The following is a 16,481-nucleotide window of genomic DNA, read 5'->3' on the forward strand; positions in this document are numbered from 1 at the left end:
CTGGATCTCATGGAGGCATTTCTTCACTTGAAGCTTGTTTCTCTGTGAGAACTCCAGCTTGTGTCAAATTCACACACACACACACACACACACAGCCAATACACATGGAATGATTCTTTTGTGTTTCTGGAAAATAGAGATTGTGACTATGTGTAGTTTTCTGTTAATTCTACATTTTCCTATCCTTCAGTTTTGGCAGAAGCCAGAGTTTTCGCCTTTACGGTGATCTAGAAGTAGGATTCCTTAGTGCTTAGTACTGGCCAGCATTAGAGCCCTCAGCCTGAGGTCTGGAGACCCAGACCCTCTACACTCTGCTGCAGTGAGTCTTTGAGTTCTGGAAGAGAACATTATTAGGTGGCCTCCCACAGCAAATGACAGAAAACAGATAACAGCTTAAATAGAAAAAAAATGGCTTTACCATGTGGCATACCAAGTTTCTTAAGTGTGTAATTATAAAATTATTATAGATAACTTATAAGTGGTGATGCTGAGGAAGTCACACAGAGAGGAGAAAGAGAGAGAGAGAGAGAACGCCAAAACCTTTAAAAAGTCTTTCATCATCATGAGACTTTTTTTTTAAATGAGGCAAAGCAAGAAATTAGGAGGAAGTTCATTTCAGAATGAAAGTTCACACCCAGGCAGTAGGTGAGGGCCCCCAGAAATGGTCACGCTGCACAGAACTTTGGACAGCTTTTTCAGGGCAGTCTCTAATGCAGGGAAAGAGTATTTGAGAGTTAAGGCAGGGAAAAATCAGGGAACCGCAGGAATGGGCTGGGGTCCCCTTCATTTCCCCAACAGGGCTACTGTCCATCTCTGTCCTTCCCTGGAGACTTCAGATATGACATAGTAACAGATGCATGGAGGGGAAAAGGCATTTTACAAGGATAATCGTACAGAGATATCATTCTGATAAGGCAAATGACAGTTGCCATCTCTGCTGGGCCCCAGTCAGTTTTGAGTGGTTTTGCTTTTTCCTGTTTAAGGAACATACATCTCCATCATTGTAATCTGCTGCTGCAGCAGCTTCTAGCCTACCACAACGCCCGCAGCAACGCAGACACTTCCTTCTCTTTTTCCTGCTCTCTTCACTACGTCAGCCACTTTCACGTGAAAGCACGCTGAAGCTGACTGCAGGAGCTCCCGGCAGCGTGCGGTTAAATAGCACCAATGTCCAAAGACTGCCAGAGACCTCACCAATCCTCTCCTGGTACCTCAGGATCCAGCACATTGGGATTTGCTGGCCGCAGCCATGTCACGTGACCAGCGCAATGCCCTGCAAAAGAGTGGGATCCTGTGACTGCCTTAGAGCTGCGGTTCTCAAAGTCGACATCAGCGTGACTTAGAAACTTGCTGGAGATGCAAATTCTCAGGCCCTACCAAACTTAGAAACTTTGAGACTCTCCAGATGACTCTGCCATGGCTCAACTTTGAGAACGTCTGGCTTAAGCTAACTGTAAATGATCTCCTGGTGCCAGCAAAGCTCGAGCCTCCCCTAAATCTCGTGATTATCACACACTGAGAAAGAGCGTGTTTCGTTTATTGTATTAATCACAGAATTAGAACTGACTGGAGGGGGGCGGTTATTAGATCGACTTACACGATTCAGACTGAGTACTCCAACAAATGGCTGGTTTTACAACAGAAAGGCTGAGCACTGGCAGTTCAGTCCACAAGACGAGGACCCTGTCAGTCCCCGCCTGAGGCTGAAGGCCAGGAACTTGCTGACAAGCCAAACTTGTCTTCAGTGAAAGGCAGACGGAGCTAGGCTCTCATGTCGCGAATGATGGAGGTGGGTGTCGGTCATGGCAGCAACAGGGTAGGTGAATTTGAAAGCAAGGCATATTGTAAAAAGGGGTTTTGTTGAAAAGAAGAAAGAAAAAGGGGGAAAAAAGAAGAAAAAGAGAGAGAGAAAAAAAAAAAAGCCGGGCGATGGTGGCGCACGCCTGTAATCCCAGCACTCTGGGAGGCAGAGGCAGGCGGATTTCTGAGTTCGAGGCCAGCCTGGTCTACAGAGTGAGTTCCAGGACAGCCAGGGCTACACAGAGAGACCCTGTCTCAAAAAAACCAAATCAAAAAGAAAAAAAAGGGGAGGGGGGTGTGTTTTGTTTTAATTTTTTTCTTTTAATGTCTCCTTTTTTTTACAAACAATAACCAGTTCTCTTAACTCCTCTCTAGCCCTCGTCCCAGTTTCCGGTGCAGCCCCTTCAAATGCTCCTGCCTCACTTTCCCCAACAGTCTGCCTAAGCAGTCCCTTCTCCCAACCGTGGCAGCCTATCTGCTCCCACCTCAGCTGTCCCCTCCTAACACATCTCCTGCACCAACTGCCTCCTCTTCCTCCTCTGCTAGCGCAATCCTCTCCTTCAGCCTCTGCTGGCTGTTTCATATCCTCTCCCGCCGAGGGCCACGCAGGAGGAACAAGGAAAGGCTTTAGAACTCTTGGAATGCAGCCCAGAGATTACCACAGCCACATGGGTGGGCCTCGGTGTGGCACGGCCCCGAGGACCATGTGTCCTGAGGACTTTATGCTGTTGTGGAGTTCTGCCCTGCTTGCCGCCCTCACATCCCTTTTAATCTAAGAGTTATGAAACCTCTGAGAGGACTCCCAGCCCCTCGCCGTGCAGCATCTCTGGCACTCACAACATTAATGTTTGATCTCTTTCAGGTCTTGCTGCTGGAGTGGATTAATGATTCTATCACCATTCTAGAGAAGAACTTAGAGATGTGGATTGTCAACAATGACTGCCACCCTTAGAAAACATTTGGAAAAATAAACTTGTTAGTGAAGTTAGGTTGAGATGTTATTACAAATGGCTCTGATGTAAAAAAAAAAAAAAGAAAAAAACTTAGGGAACAATATGAAGTTCAGAAAGGCAGACTCTTAATACTTAGGCTGGGGACCCTTCATGGCCAGGGAACACGAACAGCCTTAGCACTGGCTGATGTGACTGTCACTGAGGCTGGACTGGTGATAACTGATTTCTTATACCCACTTTTGCCCTCAATGTCCTGATATGATTTATTAAGAATCGCTGATGAGAAGCTATGCATTCTGAGGATTTGCAGTAGATATGACAGATTTTTTAATATAAAAGTTTAGATTTGTGATGCTTTTAACATTTTTACAAGATTACTTTTAAAGATAAATAACAGCTGGCGGGGGGTGGGGGGGTGGACCGCGCGCGGCCGCACACCTGTAATCCCAGCACTCTGGGAGGCAGAGGCAGGCAGATTTCTGAGTTCAAGGCTAGCCTGGTCTACAGAGTGAGTTCCAGCACAGCCAGAGCTATACAGAGAAACCCTGTCTCAAAAAAAAAAAAAAATCCAAAAAACAAAACAAAACAAAAAGATAAATAGCAATCAATCCTTTCTTTCTTTGTAGCCACAGATTGTTGCCTACCAGTAAGAGAAACTGGCTGAGAAAACTACCTTGCTTGCTTGTTAATCTGTAACAAGTTGCTTGGTTATGGATATATGTGGGTTTGGAGGAATAATCAGTTTTCTTTACCTGTACTACATACTGTTATTTCTTTTTTTAAAAGATTTATTTATTTATTTTCTATATATGGATACACTGTAGCTGTACAGATGGTTTTGAGCCACCATGTGGTTGCTGGGAATTGAACTCAGGACCTCTGGAAGAGCAGTCAGTGCTCTTAATCACTGAGCTATCTCACCAGCCCCTGTACTGTTATTTCTTATGAAGGTATATGGGAACACACTGTTTTTCCATAATCATTTCCATAACCATTTACTAGAAGAAAGCCAGAACGTAATCACATTGCAATTGTATACTGCTTGCAAGATTTTCCCGGGATATGCAAGCGATGGACGAAAGAATAAAGAATGTGTGACTGGGGCTGGAAAGATGGCTCTGCTCTTCCAGAGGTCCTGAGTTCAAGTCCCAGCAACCACATGGTATCTCACAACCATCTGTAATAGGATCTGATGCCCTCTTCTGGTACACAGACATACAGACAGACAGAACTCTGTATCCATAATAAATAAATCTTTAAAAAAAAAAAAAAGAATGTGTAGAAGAATGTGTGGCTGGAAGGTTTTCTGTATATGTGTAAAGTTTGTACAAATGGGGGTTGGAACACTGTTCCTTCCTCCACCAACTGTGTGCACGTATGTATATGTGTAAAGCTTGTGTGAATGAGGGTCGGAACATTCATCAACTATGTGTATGTGTAAGCTTTGTGTATATGGTGTGTTGGAACATTGTTCCTTCCATCCATCAACTGTGTGCACATATGTATGTATGTATGTATGTATGTGTGTGTGTATGTATGTATGTATGTATGTATGTATGTATGTATGTAAAGCTTGTCTGGATGTGGCTCTGAGCTCATTCTGTCCACCAATTGTGTGTATATATGTATGCATGTGTATGCGTGCAGTTCTTAGAGCCTGCTTGTTGGAGTTTTGCTCTGGCCATTCTCTGTGTGAATGTGTGTATGTCTGTCTGTTAGCATTCCTTCTAGGCTCCGCCCAGCAGTTACCCAAAGACCTGGCTTACTGTGAAAGGGGGCTGTTTGCCCCTCCTCACTCTTACTCTCTCTAACTCCCTTCTCTCCCTGACCCTTTCTCCCTCTATCCCCTTCCTTCCCCCACTTCATGCTCCTGCCCCCCTCCTACCTTCCCAACTCCCCTTCCCACATCCTAAATAAACTCTATTCTACACTATACCCATCAAATGGCTGATACCTCTTGGGGGAAGAGATGCCTCAGCATGGGTCTGCAGAGGCACCCCTTCAACACCTCACCAAACCTAGCTCTACAAACATATCCTCTCTCTCTCTTTTCTATAAAACACAAAACATCATTTGTAGGTCTATATGCATGTATGTATATATGTATGTATGTATGTATGTATGTGTGTGTATGCATGTGTGTATGTTTTTGTATATAAAGTTATTGGACTCTGCTTTTTGTTTCATCTACTCTGTGTGTGTGTGTCTGTCTGTCTGTCTGTCTGTGAATTTTCTCTCTTTCCTTCTCCTTCTCACCTGCCCCAAGGAGTTAAAAGGGTTCATAGTTTTTTATTGGCCACAGACAGTGCCAACCCCAGTAAATTAAGCTTTGTTCCCTCATGAAAGAGTCTGATGAGTTACTTCTCTAATCGCTGGCTGCCTCTGGCAGCAGCCCCTGTATCCTGCTCCACTCCCAACAGCATCTCTAAGCACTGACCCCCAGCAGGTGCCTGCCTCAGTTTACCTACCACATGGATGCCAAAGCCAGTCATTGGCACTCCCCTGTTCCCAGAAATTCAAGAGGTAACCAGCACTGAAGATCATAAGGTCAAGGAGTTCTAACAGCTAAGAATTCTTAAAGGTGCAGGCTCACAAGATAAATGGCACTCCAGCATTCCAATACCTGTGGAATGGGAATCACTCAAAAAGCAAAAGCTTTTCTCTCTGATCTCAGAATACCTGGGTTGTCACCAGCAGCTGCCACCCACATTTACAGAGGATCTCCCCACGTCACTCAACCTAAAGAAAGTTCCTCATAGTTGTACCCACAGGCTTGTCTCTTAGTTGATCCCAGTCAACTTGTCAACTAAGATTACCAGTTTATAAGTTAAAAAGAAAAAAGCAGAAATGGCTGTGGAGTAGACAGCCTCTATACAGGAAAATGGAACCTTTGAGTGTTCAGAATGACCCAAGTCACCGGGCATGGTGGCACATGCCTTTCATCCCAGAAGAGGCAGGGAGATCTCTGAGTCTGAGGCCAGCCTGGTCTGCATAGTGAGTTCCAAGCCAGCCAGACATAGATAGACACTGCATCACCTTATCCCACCCTCCCCAAAAAAGAGAAAAAAATGACCCAATTCATTTAACAATCAAAGGAGTGTAAGTCACATCCACTCGCTATGAGCTAAAGTTCTCTGAGAAAGGAAAATCAGAGCTGAAGACTCTGCAGTCAGTCTGCAGTGGAGAGAGACCCCGCGCTATGCTGTCTCCCTTAGCAGCCTGAGCAGAGTCCTCCTCTTTAAGAGACCTCAACTCAGCCCAGACTAGGATCCTTGGCCTCATCACAGAAAAGAATTTCAGACCTAGCTAGTATCAAGTGTTGGAGATTTTATTAAAATGCATGGCTTAAAAAAAAAAACAATATATAGTAGTATTTGTAGTCTACATAGAATATCTACCTAGTCTGACTGTCCTGGAACTCACTGTGTGGAACAGAGATCCACCACCTCTGCCTCTGGAATGCTGGGATTGAAGGCGTGTGCCACCATGCCTGGCTTTATTGTATTACTTTCTCAGTGTGTGTGTGTGTGCACACGCACTTGTGGGGGTTGGAGGATATCTTTCTGGAATTCTCTCTTTCTACTATGTGAGGCCCCAGTGGTCAAATTTGCATCTTCAGGCATGGCCACAAGTTCCTACTAGCTGAGTCATCTCAATTTCTCTGGTTTTTGTTTTATTTTGTTTTTTGTTTTTTGACTGGGTCTCCGCTATGTAGCCTTGGCTAGCCTGAAACTCTCTATGTAGACCAGGCTGGCCTCAAACTCAGAGACCCTGCTTCTGCCTCTCTAGTGCTGGGATTAAAAATGTGTCTGGTTCAAAATATTTTAATAAACAATTTAAGTTCTAGGACTAGGAGAAAGAAGGGTACTTAGGGAAAGAAAAACATCTAAGACATGTCCTAGTATGAATCTATGCTCCTCAAAGGAGAGTCACAATTAAGTGTTTTAGAATCAATCCTATATACCTGTTTGGTGGCTCTCAGGTTGTGTCTCAAGACGTGGCTGAAATTCTGCCCACCCATGCCCTCTCTTGCTCAGTGAGAGTCTAGAGTTGTTGTGGGGGTAGTTATAACCCGAAAAGACAAAACCAGAAGCCATTAGGATTATATAAGTCTTTGGACGTGTCCTCTCCTATAAGTGAGGTTTCTGGTGGGATGCCTAGAGAATTGTAGTCTTGTGACTGGAAGGGGGGAAGATCTTTGGCAGCTGTTAGCTATGCAGAAATTCTTGCTTCTCTGCTGGTAAGCCGCTGTTGTAAGGCCTCTTCCCCTTCTCATCTTCCCTAAAATTTCTCCGTCTTTCTATCTGCCTCAGGATGCACTAATTAAAAATTAAAATAAAACAAAGCAATATTTCCTTTCCAATTTTTTTTTCTTCAAGACAGGGTTAGCTCTGGCTATGATAGAACTCCCTCTGTAAGCCAAGCTGGCCTCAAACTCACAGAGGGTCTCCTGTCTCTGCTTTCCAGTGCTGCCACCATCTCCTGGTTTCCACTTCCCTTTCAAGAGCTAAGTCTTCATTTCCCTATCAGGGTCTCTGGCTATTTTGTGTCATAGTAAAAGCAAGAATTCCATTTTTATAACTGATTTTGACATGTTAAAGGCTTTGCCTGTCCAATGTCCCCTAAAGACCTTCATTTGGATTTTCAGGAAAGAAAAAAATAGCACTTTCTACAGTGCCCTGGGTAGAGACAGGAGACCCAGCTCCCTCCTACCTCATCCAGACTTAAATTCTCTTAATCTTTTAGAAACCTTGACTCAGGTCGGTCGGGGACCCAGGGCTTCAGCCTAGACAAGAATTTCAGGACCAGTCAGTGTGAAGCAGAGAAGGAATCTAAGAAGGAAATTTTAACATAGACTTTCAGACCAGAGTTCAGAGAAAGGGAAGAGATACAGAAGCAGCAATATGCATCTAAGAGCAAGAGCATGGGAGTGTCTGAGAGACCTCACTTGTTTTCACAGTATTCACATCCACCATTTTGGTGGATTTTGAAGTCACCATCTGAAAGGTCTGTTAAGGAATGTAAAGGAGCTCTCTTGGGGAGTGGGGGTGGGTGGGGCTGGGGCTGACAGTGTTGGGGTCCAGGAGTCACCTGACAAACTACACAAACATTGATCTCAGTCAGACAGGGAGAGTTTGTTGAACATATGCCCCAGGACTGATCTCAGGGCCAAGATTCAGGCTCAGGAGCTGAACCATGCCACTGAGTTAAGATCCTACAAGGTTTTTAAGCCTAAAGTCCACAAACATCAGTGCCAAGTTATTTCACCAATCAGGATTTAGGGATAGGGGGATTTCCTTAGGAACAAGTCTTTGTTGTGCACTTATCCTGCTCCCATTGGTTGGGGTATTCAACTACAGCAGGGGACTTGCCTTGTCTAACATTCATGTCTTAACTTGCCAACCAGGATGTCAGTTACCCACATACATGTCTCTTTCTGACAAGTAGGATGTCAGTTCCTAGGGAGGTCGTGGGAACTTCAACTTTTCTTGACGCCTAACAAAATGGAAATCTTATTTCAAATATTTTCTTATATTGATGTAGGGGTCTCTCCTATGTTGGGTTCCATCCCAGGGTCAGCGTATAAAAGTAAATACCGTAAAAGCTCATACACAGGTGCAGGAAGGGTTGTTGGGTGGTTGGTTTGGATCCAAGCTTATTGTGTGTAACTATACAAAACAGTTCTACTGACTTCTATTGTGATTTGTTTTCAAGGGCACAAAACATAGCAGAATATGTAATCAGCTGGGGCATGAGAAAGTTTTCTAGAGACAACAGAAACAAGACATGAGAAAGTTTACTTATATTAGCAACAGTACAAATGGCAGGCTAGCCAAGTAACAATTACCTATACCTTAACATTCCATTCGGCCTTAATATGTTACCTAGATCGTAACAACTGGATTTCACACAATAAGGGAGAAGTCTAGCTCACCTGAACACATGATAGTAAGGCATCTCTACTGTAAACAAGGCTGACAGTCTTGGTTGAGATTCTCAGGAAATGTCTAGGGAAAGGAATGAGGTTCTGGACCCAAGACCAAACACACACATAGTTATTAGTCCTAGCTCACTGCTATTTTGGAAGAAAGTATCTCTACATAAAAGGATGTCATGTTTATGTTAGCACCCTTTGCAGCAAATGTCCACTGTACTACATTTCTAAGACTTCAATCAGACTCCCAGGTGAGGGAACCTTTCCCATTACACATCCCTTTCGTTTTTTCAGCTTTTCTAACCTACATCAACCAGAAGCCAAACCCAGAACTGTAGAGTAGATGGAAAAAGATGGAGACGCCTAACCTAATTACCTAACTTTATGAATGAGGAAACAGACTTAGGAAAGGGAAGTGTTTTGATGACCCATGAGACTGAAACCAAAACTTGGATTTCCTTCCTTCTAGGCCAAAAGTCCTCTCATAACAAAGCACAGCACTGAGAGGCTTCCCTTCTGAGACTTTAAAATTCTGCTGTTTCAAAGAAATGGTAAATACTCCAGGAGACTCGTATGTCACACTTGATTTAAAAACTATGTAGTTATAAACCAGCATGTAAATATCACATGGCACCCTAAGTACATACTGTTATGAAATAGAATGTGTTGGGGGGGGGGACCTTTGGTGGACCCATGCCGAGGTATGCCCCTGGGAAATGACACCGTGCAACAGACCTGGTGTAAAGAGGTTTATTGGGAAAAGGGAGAGGAGTGAGGACCTGGGAAGAGATGGAGACAGGCAAGTGGGCATGTAGTCAGACAGAAAGAAAGGGCACAGAGAGAAAGGGCACCCACAGAAAATAGATAGAGGTACAGAGAGAACAGAGAGAGACAGAGAGAGACAGAGAGACGGAGACAGAGCACTGCTGAAGGGTGGTCAAGTGCGTTTATACACACTACATACCTATGTGTGGAGAGCTTTGGGGGGCACTTCTAGGAATTTGGCAAGAATTTGATATTGGGCTGGGACAATGAAGCAGGCTCAAGGCAAACACAGCCGAAGAGTGGATTATACTCCTTGTATCTGGGTCTCCTGATAAATCCCTAGACATAGTGACCACGGGATTGTGTTTATGGCCTTGGTTTTTGTTGTGCTTGTTCCTTGGCTGTTCTATTTATGCTTTATTTGTTCCTTGACTTCTTTGTTTATGCCTTAAGGACTGGCTATATTCCCGGTATGCACCCAGAATGATATAAAAGCAGACTGGAAAAAATTAAACTCGCCTCAGCTTCACAACTGGCTGGAGTCATGCTACAGTGTTGTCTAATTGTCTTTTTTCTTTTTAATCCTCGCTCCTGCCCTGGAGAACTTGTTGACTGATTGAGGTGGCTTGGTCACCTGTGATACCTGCTGGCCCCAGGTCATGACATAAGCAATTACTAGATCCCTGAGGGCAGGCTGATATACTAACAGATTTTTTTAACTGCATCAGTTAAAACATTATTTAAAACAAAATTTTTAGGCTTTCTTTGTTTTTAAGATTTATTTATTTATTTATTTTATGTATATGAGTACACTGCAGCTGTCTTTGAAACACACCCAGAAGAGGACATTGGATCCCATTATAGATGACTGTGAGCCACCATGTGGTTGCTGGGAACTGAACTCAGGACCTCTGGAAGAGCAGTCAGTGCTCAACCGCTGAGCCATCTCTCCAGCCCTTGACTTCATTTTTATTTTATGTATCTGGGTGTTTCCTCTGCATGTATATATGTGCACCATATGCATGCACTTCCTGTGGAGGCCAGAAGGTGACACCAGATCCCCTGGGACTGGAGTTACAGATAGTTACGAGTCATTGTGTAACTGGCAATCAAACCCAGGTCCTCTGTAATATCATCCAGTGCTCTTAATGGCTGAGCCATCTCTCCTACCCTCTAAAACTAACATAAAAATTATTTTGTAGCATCTAGAGAGATGACTCAGCGCTTAAGAGCATGCACTCTTGTAGAAAATCCAAGTCTGAGTCCCCAACACCTACATCTGGTGGCTCTCAACTGTCTATAATTCCATCTCCAGGGTGTTTGATACTTCTGGCTCTTGAGGACACTTGCACTCATGTGTTCAGACACACACACACACACACACACACACACATATTCACTCATGCATGTATTCACAAGCATACACACAATTAAAAATGATAGAAATAATATACATTTTTAAAAAAATTTAAAATGACTAATTTGAGCAGAGTCTAACTATGCTCTAATGTGGGATAGGCTGGCTAAAAGTCAATCTAAAAGACAGTGCCATGGTTGGAAAGTTTTTGTATGGCAACAGACGGTATTATTTGAATACCCACAGGCAAAGTAAGGTCACACCAAAATGTGTATATAAATTTCTTGCCATCTTCTTCTCTTAGCTCTGCCTCTCTCTTCCTGGTTGTGGGATTTGTTCTCAGCTAGTTCCTATGACTGTTTTTCTCTCTATAGGTGTGACTATTTCTGGACATCTCTGTGTATGCCTGACTCTACGTGCACTTTCTTCTAAGAGTCGATGTTAATGAACTTGAATGTATTCTGTTCACTTTTCCAGCACCTGTCTTCCCTTGCCGACCCCCCCCCCCTTTGAGACAGAGTCTTGCTATGTCACCCTAGCTGAGCAGGAACTCAAGATAGGAGCCAGGATGGCCGGCTTCAACCTCACAAAGGTTCCCCCTACTTCTGTCTCCTAGGTGCTGGGATTAAAGGCATGCACCATGATAATCTGCAACATCTGTCTTTTTAATTCCCCACTCCAGGGATTCTTTGCCCCATTTAATATCTCCACATTTCTGGGGCTGGGAAGATGATGGCTCAGTAGTTAAGAGCACTAGCTGCTCTTCCAGAGAAGATCGTGGTTCTGTTCCCAACATTGACAAGGCTGCCAACAACTGTCTGTAACTCTAGTTCCAGGGGATGTAATTCCCCTTCTGGATTATGTGGGTACTACATGCACCTGGTACACACCCACACACAGATGCAAAACCCCTAATATAAAAATAATAATTCCTTCATGTCTCTAACAACCCTCTTCTTCCTTCTAACCTCCAGTCGTCTATTTCCTTTCCTCACTTTTTTTATTAAGTGATGCTGGTACTTACCATATTTATAACTCCATTATAACTTTACAACTCAACAAAACAAGGCAATTAAATTTCTTTTTGTCTTTCTGTAAACACTAATGGTTAATTTCTTTGTGAGCTGGTAGAAGAGTCATCTTTCCTCTAGTTGATATTTGTTGAGATATAAAATTGGCTGGGTGAAGTGGAATGTGCCTGTGATGCCTGTACATGGGAGGCTCAGGCAAAAAGACAACAGTGAATGCAAGGTCATCTTGGACAAGATATAAAGAGCGTGTAACCAGAGGGGCATCTTAGCAAACATGGTGTGATCTCCCATTTCACAGATGTAAACCCTGAGATCTGGCCAGACTCAATTTCTCACTTGGGTTACCTAGCCAGGTCTAGAGTTTCTGGCCTCCAGGTTAGTATCCTCTCTCTTCTCACTGACTGCCCCTTCCTCCCCTAGTCACCAGTAGTTCCTTCCAGAGAGTTTTGCCAAAGGATCATGGCTCTATAATGAAACTACATCTCCAGCCCTTAGATTTGGGAAGCACCCTCTCACTATGTAGTCCCTGCTGGCCTTGAACTCATGATCCTCCAAAGGGCTAGGATGTGCGCCATCACACCCAGAGTCAACACCTTAACAATAGCTGCCAGCAGAATTCGAAACAAAATTAACCCTTCTTCGTGTCCAGGAGAAGAAAGAGAGGCTCCCGAACACGGCGTTCTCGTCTACCTGGCTGTTCTGATTAGGACGGTGCTCTTCTTTCTTCCACAGGACTAATAAAAGCCCTGGCAGTGTGACATTCTCTGAGGGTCATAGGTCAGGGAGGAGCCACCACACCAGAGGGAGATAAAGTAGACTACTGGATAAAATTAGGATTGTGTTAGAAGGAAGAAGGATAGGAAATTAGCCAGCTTCTGTTGAATAGACTGAGTTATGGAAGTACTGAATTGGAAAGAGCTCTGAAATTATTATATATTCAAATTCAACAAATCTGTGTTTAGTATATATGTTAGCATTACTCTGTAACTGAGCTGTTTCCTTGCATTTCTAACCTCAGGCAAACATCTGGAGGGGAAGGGAGCACACAGGCAACGTCTGACTTTCATCTAGACATCGTCAGCTAATGTCTTCTTCTTATAACTTTTCCTAGAATGAAAGTTCTTTCTTCCTTTTATAACCCGCACGTGACTACAGGCTTAGCTACAGGTGTCACATGCATATCTCTGGGACTCACAGGCCAGAGCTACACAGTGAGACCCTGTCTCAAAGAAGAGGAGGAGGAGGAAGAGGAGGAGAAGGAAACAAAACTTCAAATTATTTTACACACTTTCCATCAAGAGGTGGGATCTTCATTCTCTCTCTCTGATCCCCATTCCCCCTCTCTGGTTGCTGTTTTTGTTTTCAGGCACATTACTCTATGCAGCCCAAGCTGTCCAGGCACTCACTCTGTAGATCAGGCTAGCCTCAAACTCAGAGATCCACCTGATTTTGCCTCCCGAGTGCTGAGATTAAAAGTGTACACCACCAGCAGCACTGGCATTTGTTTCCTTCTGTTTCTTGGGCTTTGTTTGTTTGTTTTATTTGATGTGTATACGGGTGTTTGCCTGAATGTAGTCCTGTGCAGCACTCACAGGCAGTGAGCGAGCACCCTGGGAAGCCAGAAGAGGCATTGGATTCTGCTGGCGCTGGAGTTTTAGATAGTTGTAGGCTTCCCTGTGGATACTGGGAATTAAGCCTGGGTCCTCTGAAGGAGCATTGATCCATCTCACCAGCTCCTGCCTGGGCCATCTGCTGTTCTGATGACTATCATACAGTGGACAATGAAGATGTCTAGCTTCCAACCCTCATCATAAAGGCTATGTGACTGTAACAGAAAGTTGGATTTATTTTTCTGGAACTTTTACTTATAGAACTCTGAGCTACCATGTAAGAAGTCCAAACACCACGTGGAGATGTCACACGTGGCTTCTCCAGGTGATGTTCACAGCTGAGCTCAGACTTGATGCTCTCCTGCTCCGATGTCAGACATATTTGTGAAGAATCCTCCAAGGAATCCAAACCTCCGACTGTCTGAGTCTTCTGAAAGGACACCCCAGACACTGAGAAACAAAGTCAGTCTGAATGACTCACCAACAGAATCCCTGAACTCGCCGGGCGGTGGTGGCGCACGCCTGTAATTCCAGAACTCTGGGAGGCAGAGGCAGTCAGATTTCTGAGTTCGAGGCCAGCCTGTTCTACAGAGTGAGTTCCAGAACAGCCAGGGCTATACAGAGAAATCCTGTCTCGAAAAAAAACCAAATCCAAAAAAAAAAAAAAAAAAAAAGTTGCTGACTTGTTTTCGAAGGTGCCTCGAGCCAGCTTAGGTCCCCACCCTCCTCAAACCAGAAGTGTGGAGTAGACTGTTGCCAAAAGTCAGGCTTTCCTATAAGGTCATGCAACTGATAAGCTTTAAAAGTAACAGCATTTAAAATATAGAGATGAACCTACACAACATTTGGTTGAGGAAAAAAAAAAAAAAAAGACAGATATAAAAATAAAAGAGGAAGAGCTCAGACCTGCACAGCAGTGAGTGAGAGTTGCCCTCTGGTTACCCCTAACGACTGTTCTCACTGCCCATTTCCCAGTGCCCAGGCCAGGAAGTAAGGATCTCTGCCTCTCACAACAGTGGAGTAATTGCATGGAAACATGAAGTCTCAAGAGTGTTTTGTTACATAAGAATAGATCAGCGGGGTTGGGGAAATGGATCCGTGGTTCATGGAACTTGTTGCCCTTCCAGAGGGACACAGTTCAGTTCCCATCCCAGCACCCACAATGGATGTCTCACAACTGCCTATAACTCCAGCTCTGGGGGATCACATGCAATCTTCCAGCCTCCATTGGCACAGCATACAGACAATCTGCCTCCCCCCCCCCCCACACACACATAATTTTTTAAGTCTTCAAATAATAAACTTTTGGAATTCTATACCTGGTCTATTCCAAAGATGATCAAGATAATTAGTCCCTTCATGACTCCTTAGCTTGCATGATGTCACTGAAGTCAGTGCTGGGACTTGAACTGAGGTCTTGTGCAAGAGAAGCCAGTGCCCTACACCACAGAGGCATCTCTCTAGCTCCCCCTGAATCTCTTCTTATGCTGGTCATTATGTTGCCGCCCATCTTAATGACTTTGTTTAATTTAATGACAGGCCACTTTAAAGCCCTGTTCTTGGTACAAAAGGCTCAGCACATCAACTTTGACATCCGGGTTTGGGGTAGATACAATTTAGCTCATAACATTACCCCAGAGTGGAGCAAAGGAGGACCTGACCCCTTTAGTTTCTGTGGTAGAAAACCGTAGCCACCTCTTAGGAATGCGCAGTAGAGCTTCCTTCCACCCCCAAAGAAAATGAAATGTTCACAGGAAGAGAGAAGAAATCTGGACAGCCAGGAAAAATATTTACTATTCCTTCCTGACAGAGATTCGTAAAGGAAGTGGGAATCTACTAAATAAATGTTCCCCCTCTTAGTTTTCAATCGAAACTACCTCTGACCTCTGAAATTGGGCTATTGCCATTTTCCTGGTTGCAACACTGATGGAACCCCGTGTGCCCTTTCCAGGTCTGTTGACCACTCCCTCCTTAATGGCCTCCCTGCCTTCTCTTTCTGAGCCTCTCCTGCCCAAACTCTTTTGTTAGTCATCTTCCTTCTCACAGCGTGTGAAAATCTGTGCCAAGTTTCTTTCTTTGGCCCCCTCTCCTTCTTACCCCTCTCCTTTTCCCTCACTGCCCCTCTTCTCCCTGGCTACTCTTGATAGTTGGACATAGGGGTGAGCTATAGACAACTTATCCACACTCTGCTGCAAGCCCTTCTTTCGCTATGATGCCAGGAGGCAGCCAGGCCAGCAAGCACTCTGCGAGCAAGCCACGTGTCACCTTCCTAGGGTCTCTAACAAGCCGTGTGTCACCTTCCTAGGGTCTCTAGCAAGTCGTGTGTCACCTTCCTATGGTCTCTAGAAAGCTGTGTGTTACCTTCCTAGGGTCTCTGCAGGGTCAGCAGGGAGCTTCTTAAGTGAGAGGGGAAGGCGTGTATATGTAGTTGCATGTTTTCCTGGGAAAGAACCTAATCTCTTATCTAAAGCTTAAAACATCAACCCACGTGCCACCTCAACCTTGTCTTCATCCTAATCTGCCTTCCAAGGGTCAGGGCTTCCTGTCTAACTGACTTCTTGGGCTCTTCACCTGAGATCTTCACAATGGCCTCTCACTCAGCAACAAGAGCTGAGAACATTAACCCCACCACACACACACACACACACACACCTTTCCCAGCTTCCTACTCCTCTTGTATATCTCATGTCCATGAAAAATGCTACCTTGCTCCTAGTCAGAAAGCAGGAAGGGTTGCGCCTCACCCGGACTCTTCTCTACACCTCTATGGACAGCCATGCGCTCGAGTCTTGTCAGTTCTTAGCACCTCTCTTAGGTTATGCGAATGCATTTTCACTTTTAAAACAGAGGACCTTGTTTGTTTGCTTCTTTGCAGCTCCAGGAGAGAGGAGAGAAGTGTACACAGCACTGTTCTCCATACAGAATCCTTTGTGATCACCTGAGCAGAGTTAGCTGAATCCCTACTAGGTGCCAGACCCTAGGGAGAATATTGGGAATAAAGTCATTAAACAGAATGAGTAGACCCACGCC

At 44.4% G+C, this 16,481-nt stretch overlaps 1 protein-coding gene across 7 annotated transcripts in view; it reads right to left on the reverse strand.

Annotated features, from left to right (window-relative positions):
* The window catches only part of LOC127697825 (low affinity immunoglobulin gamma Fc region receptor II-like), a 130,145-nt gene that overhangs the window by 34,123 nt on the left and 79,541 nt on the right, over nt 1–16,481 (reverse strand). The gene's annotated exons all lie outside the window — the stretch shown is intronic.

Source organism: Apodemus sylvaticus, chromosome 12, assembly GCF_947179515.1.
Source record: "Apodemus sylvaticus chromosome 12, mApoSyl1.1, whole genome shotgun sequence".
Lineage (NCBI taxonomy): Eukaryota > Metazoa > Chordata > Mammalia > Rodentia > Muridae > Apodemus > Apodemus sylvaticus.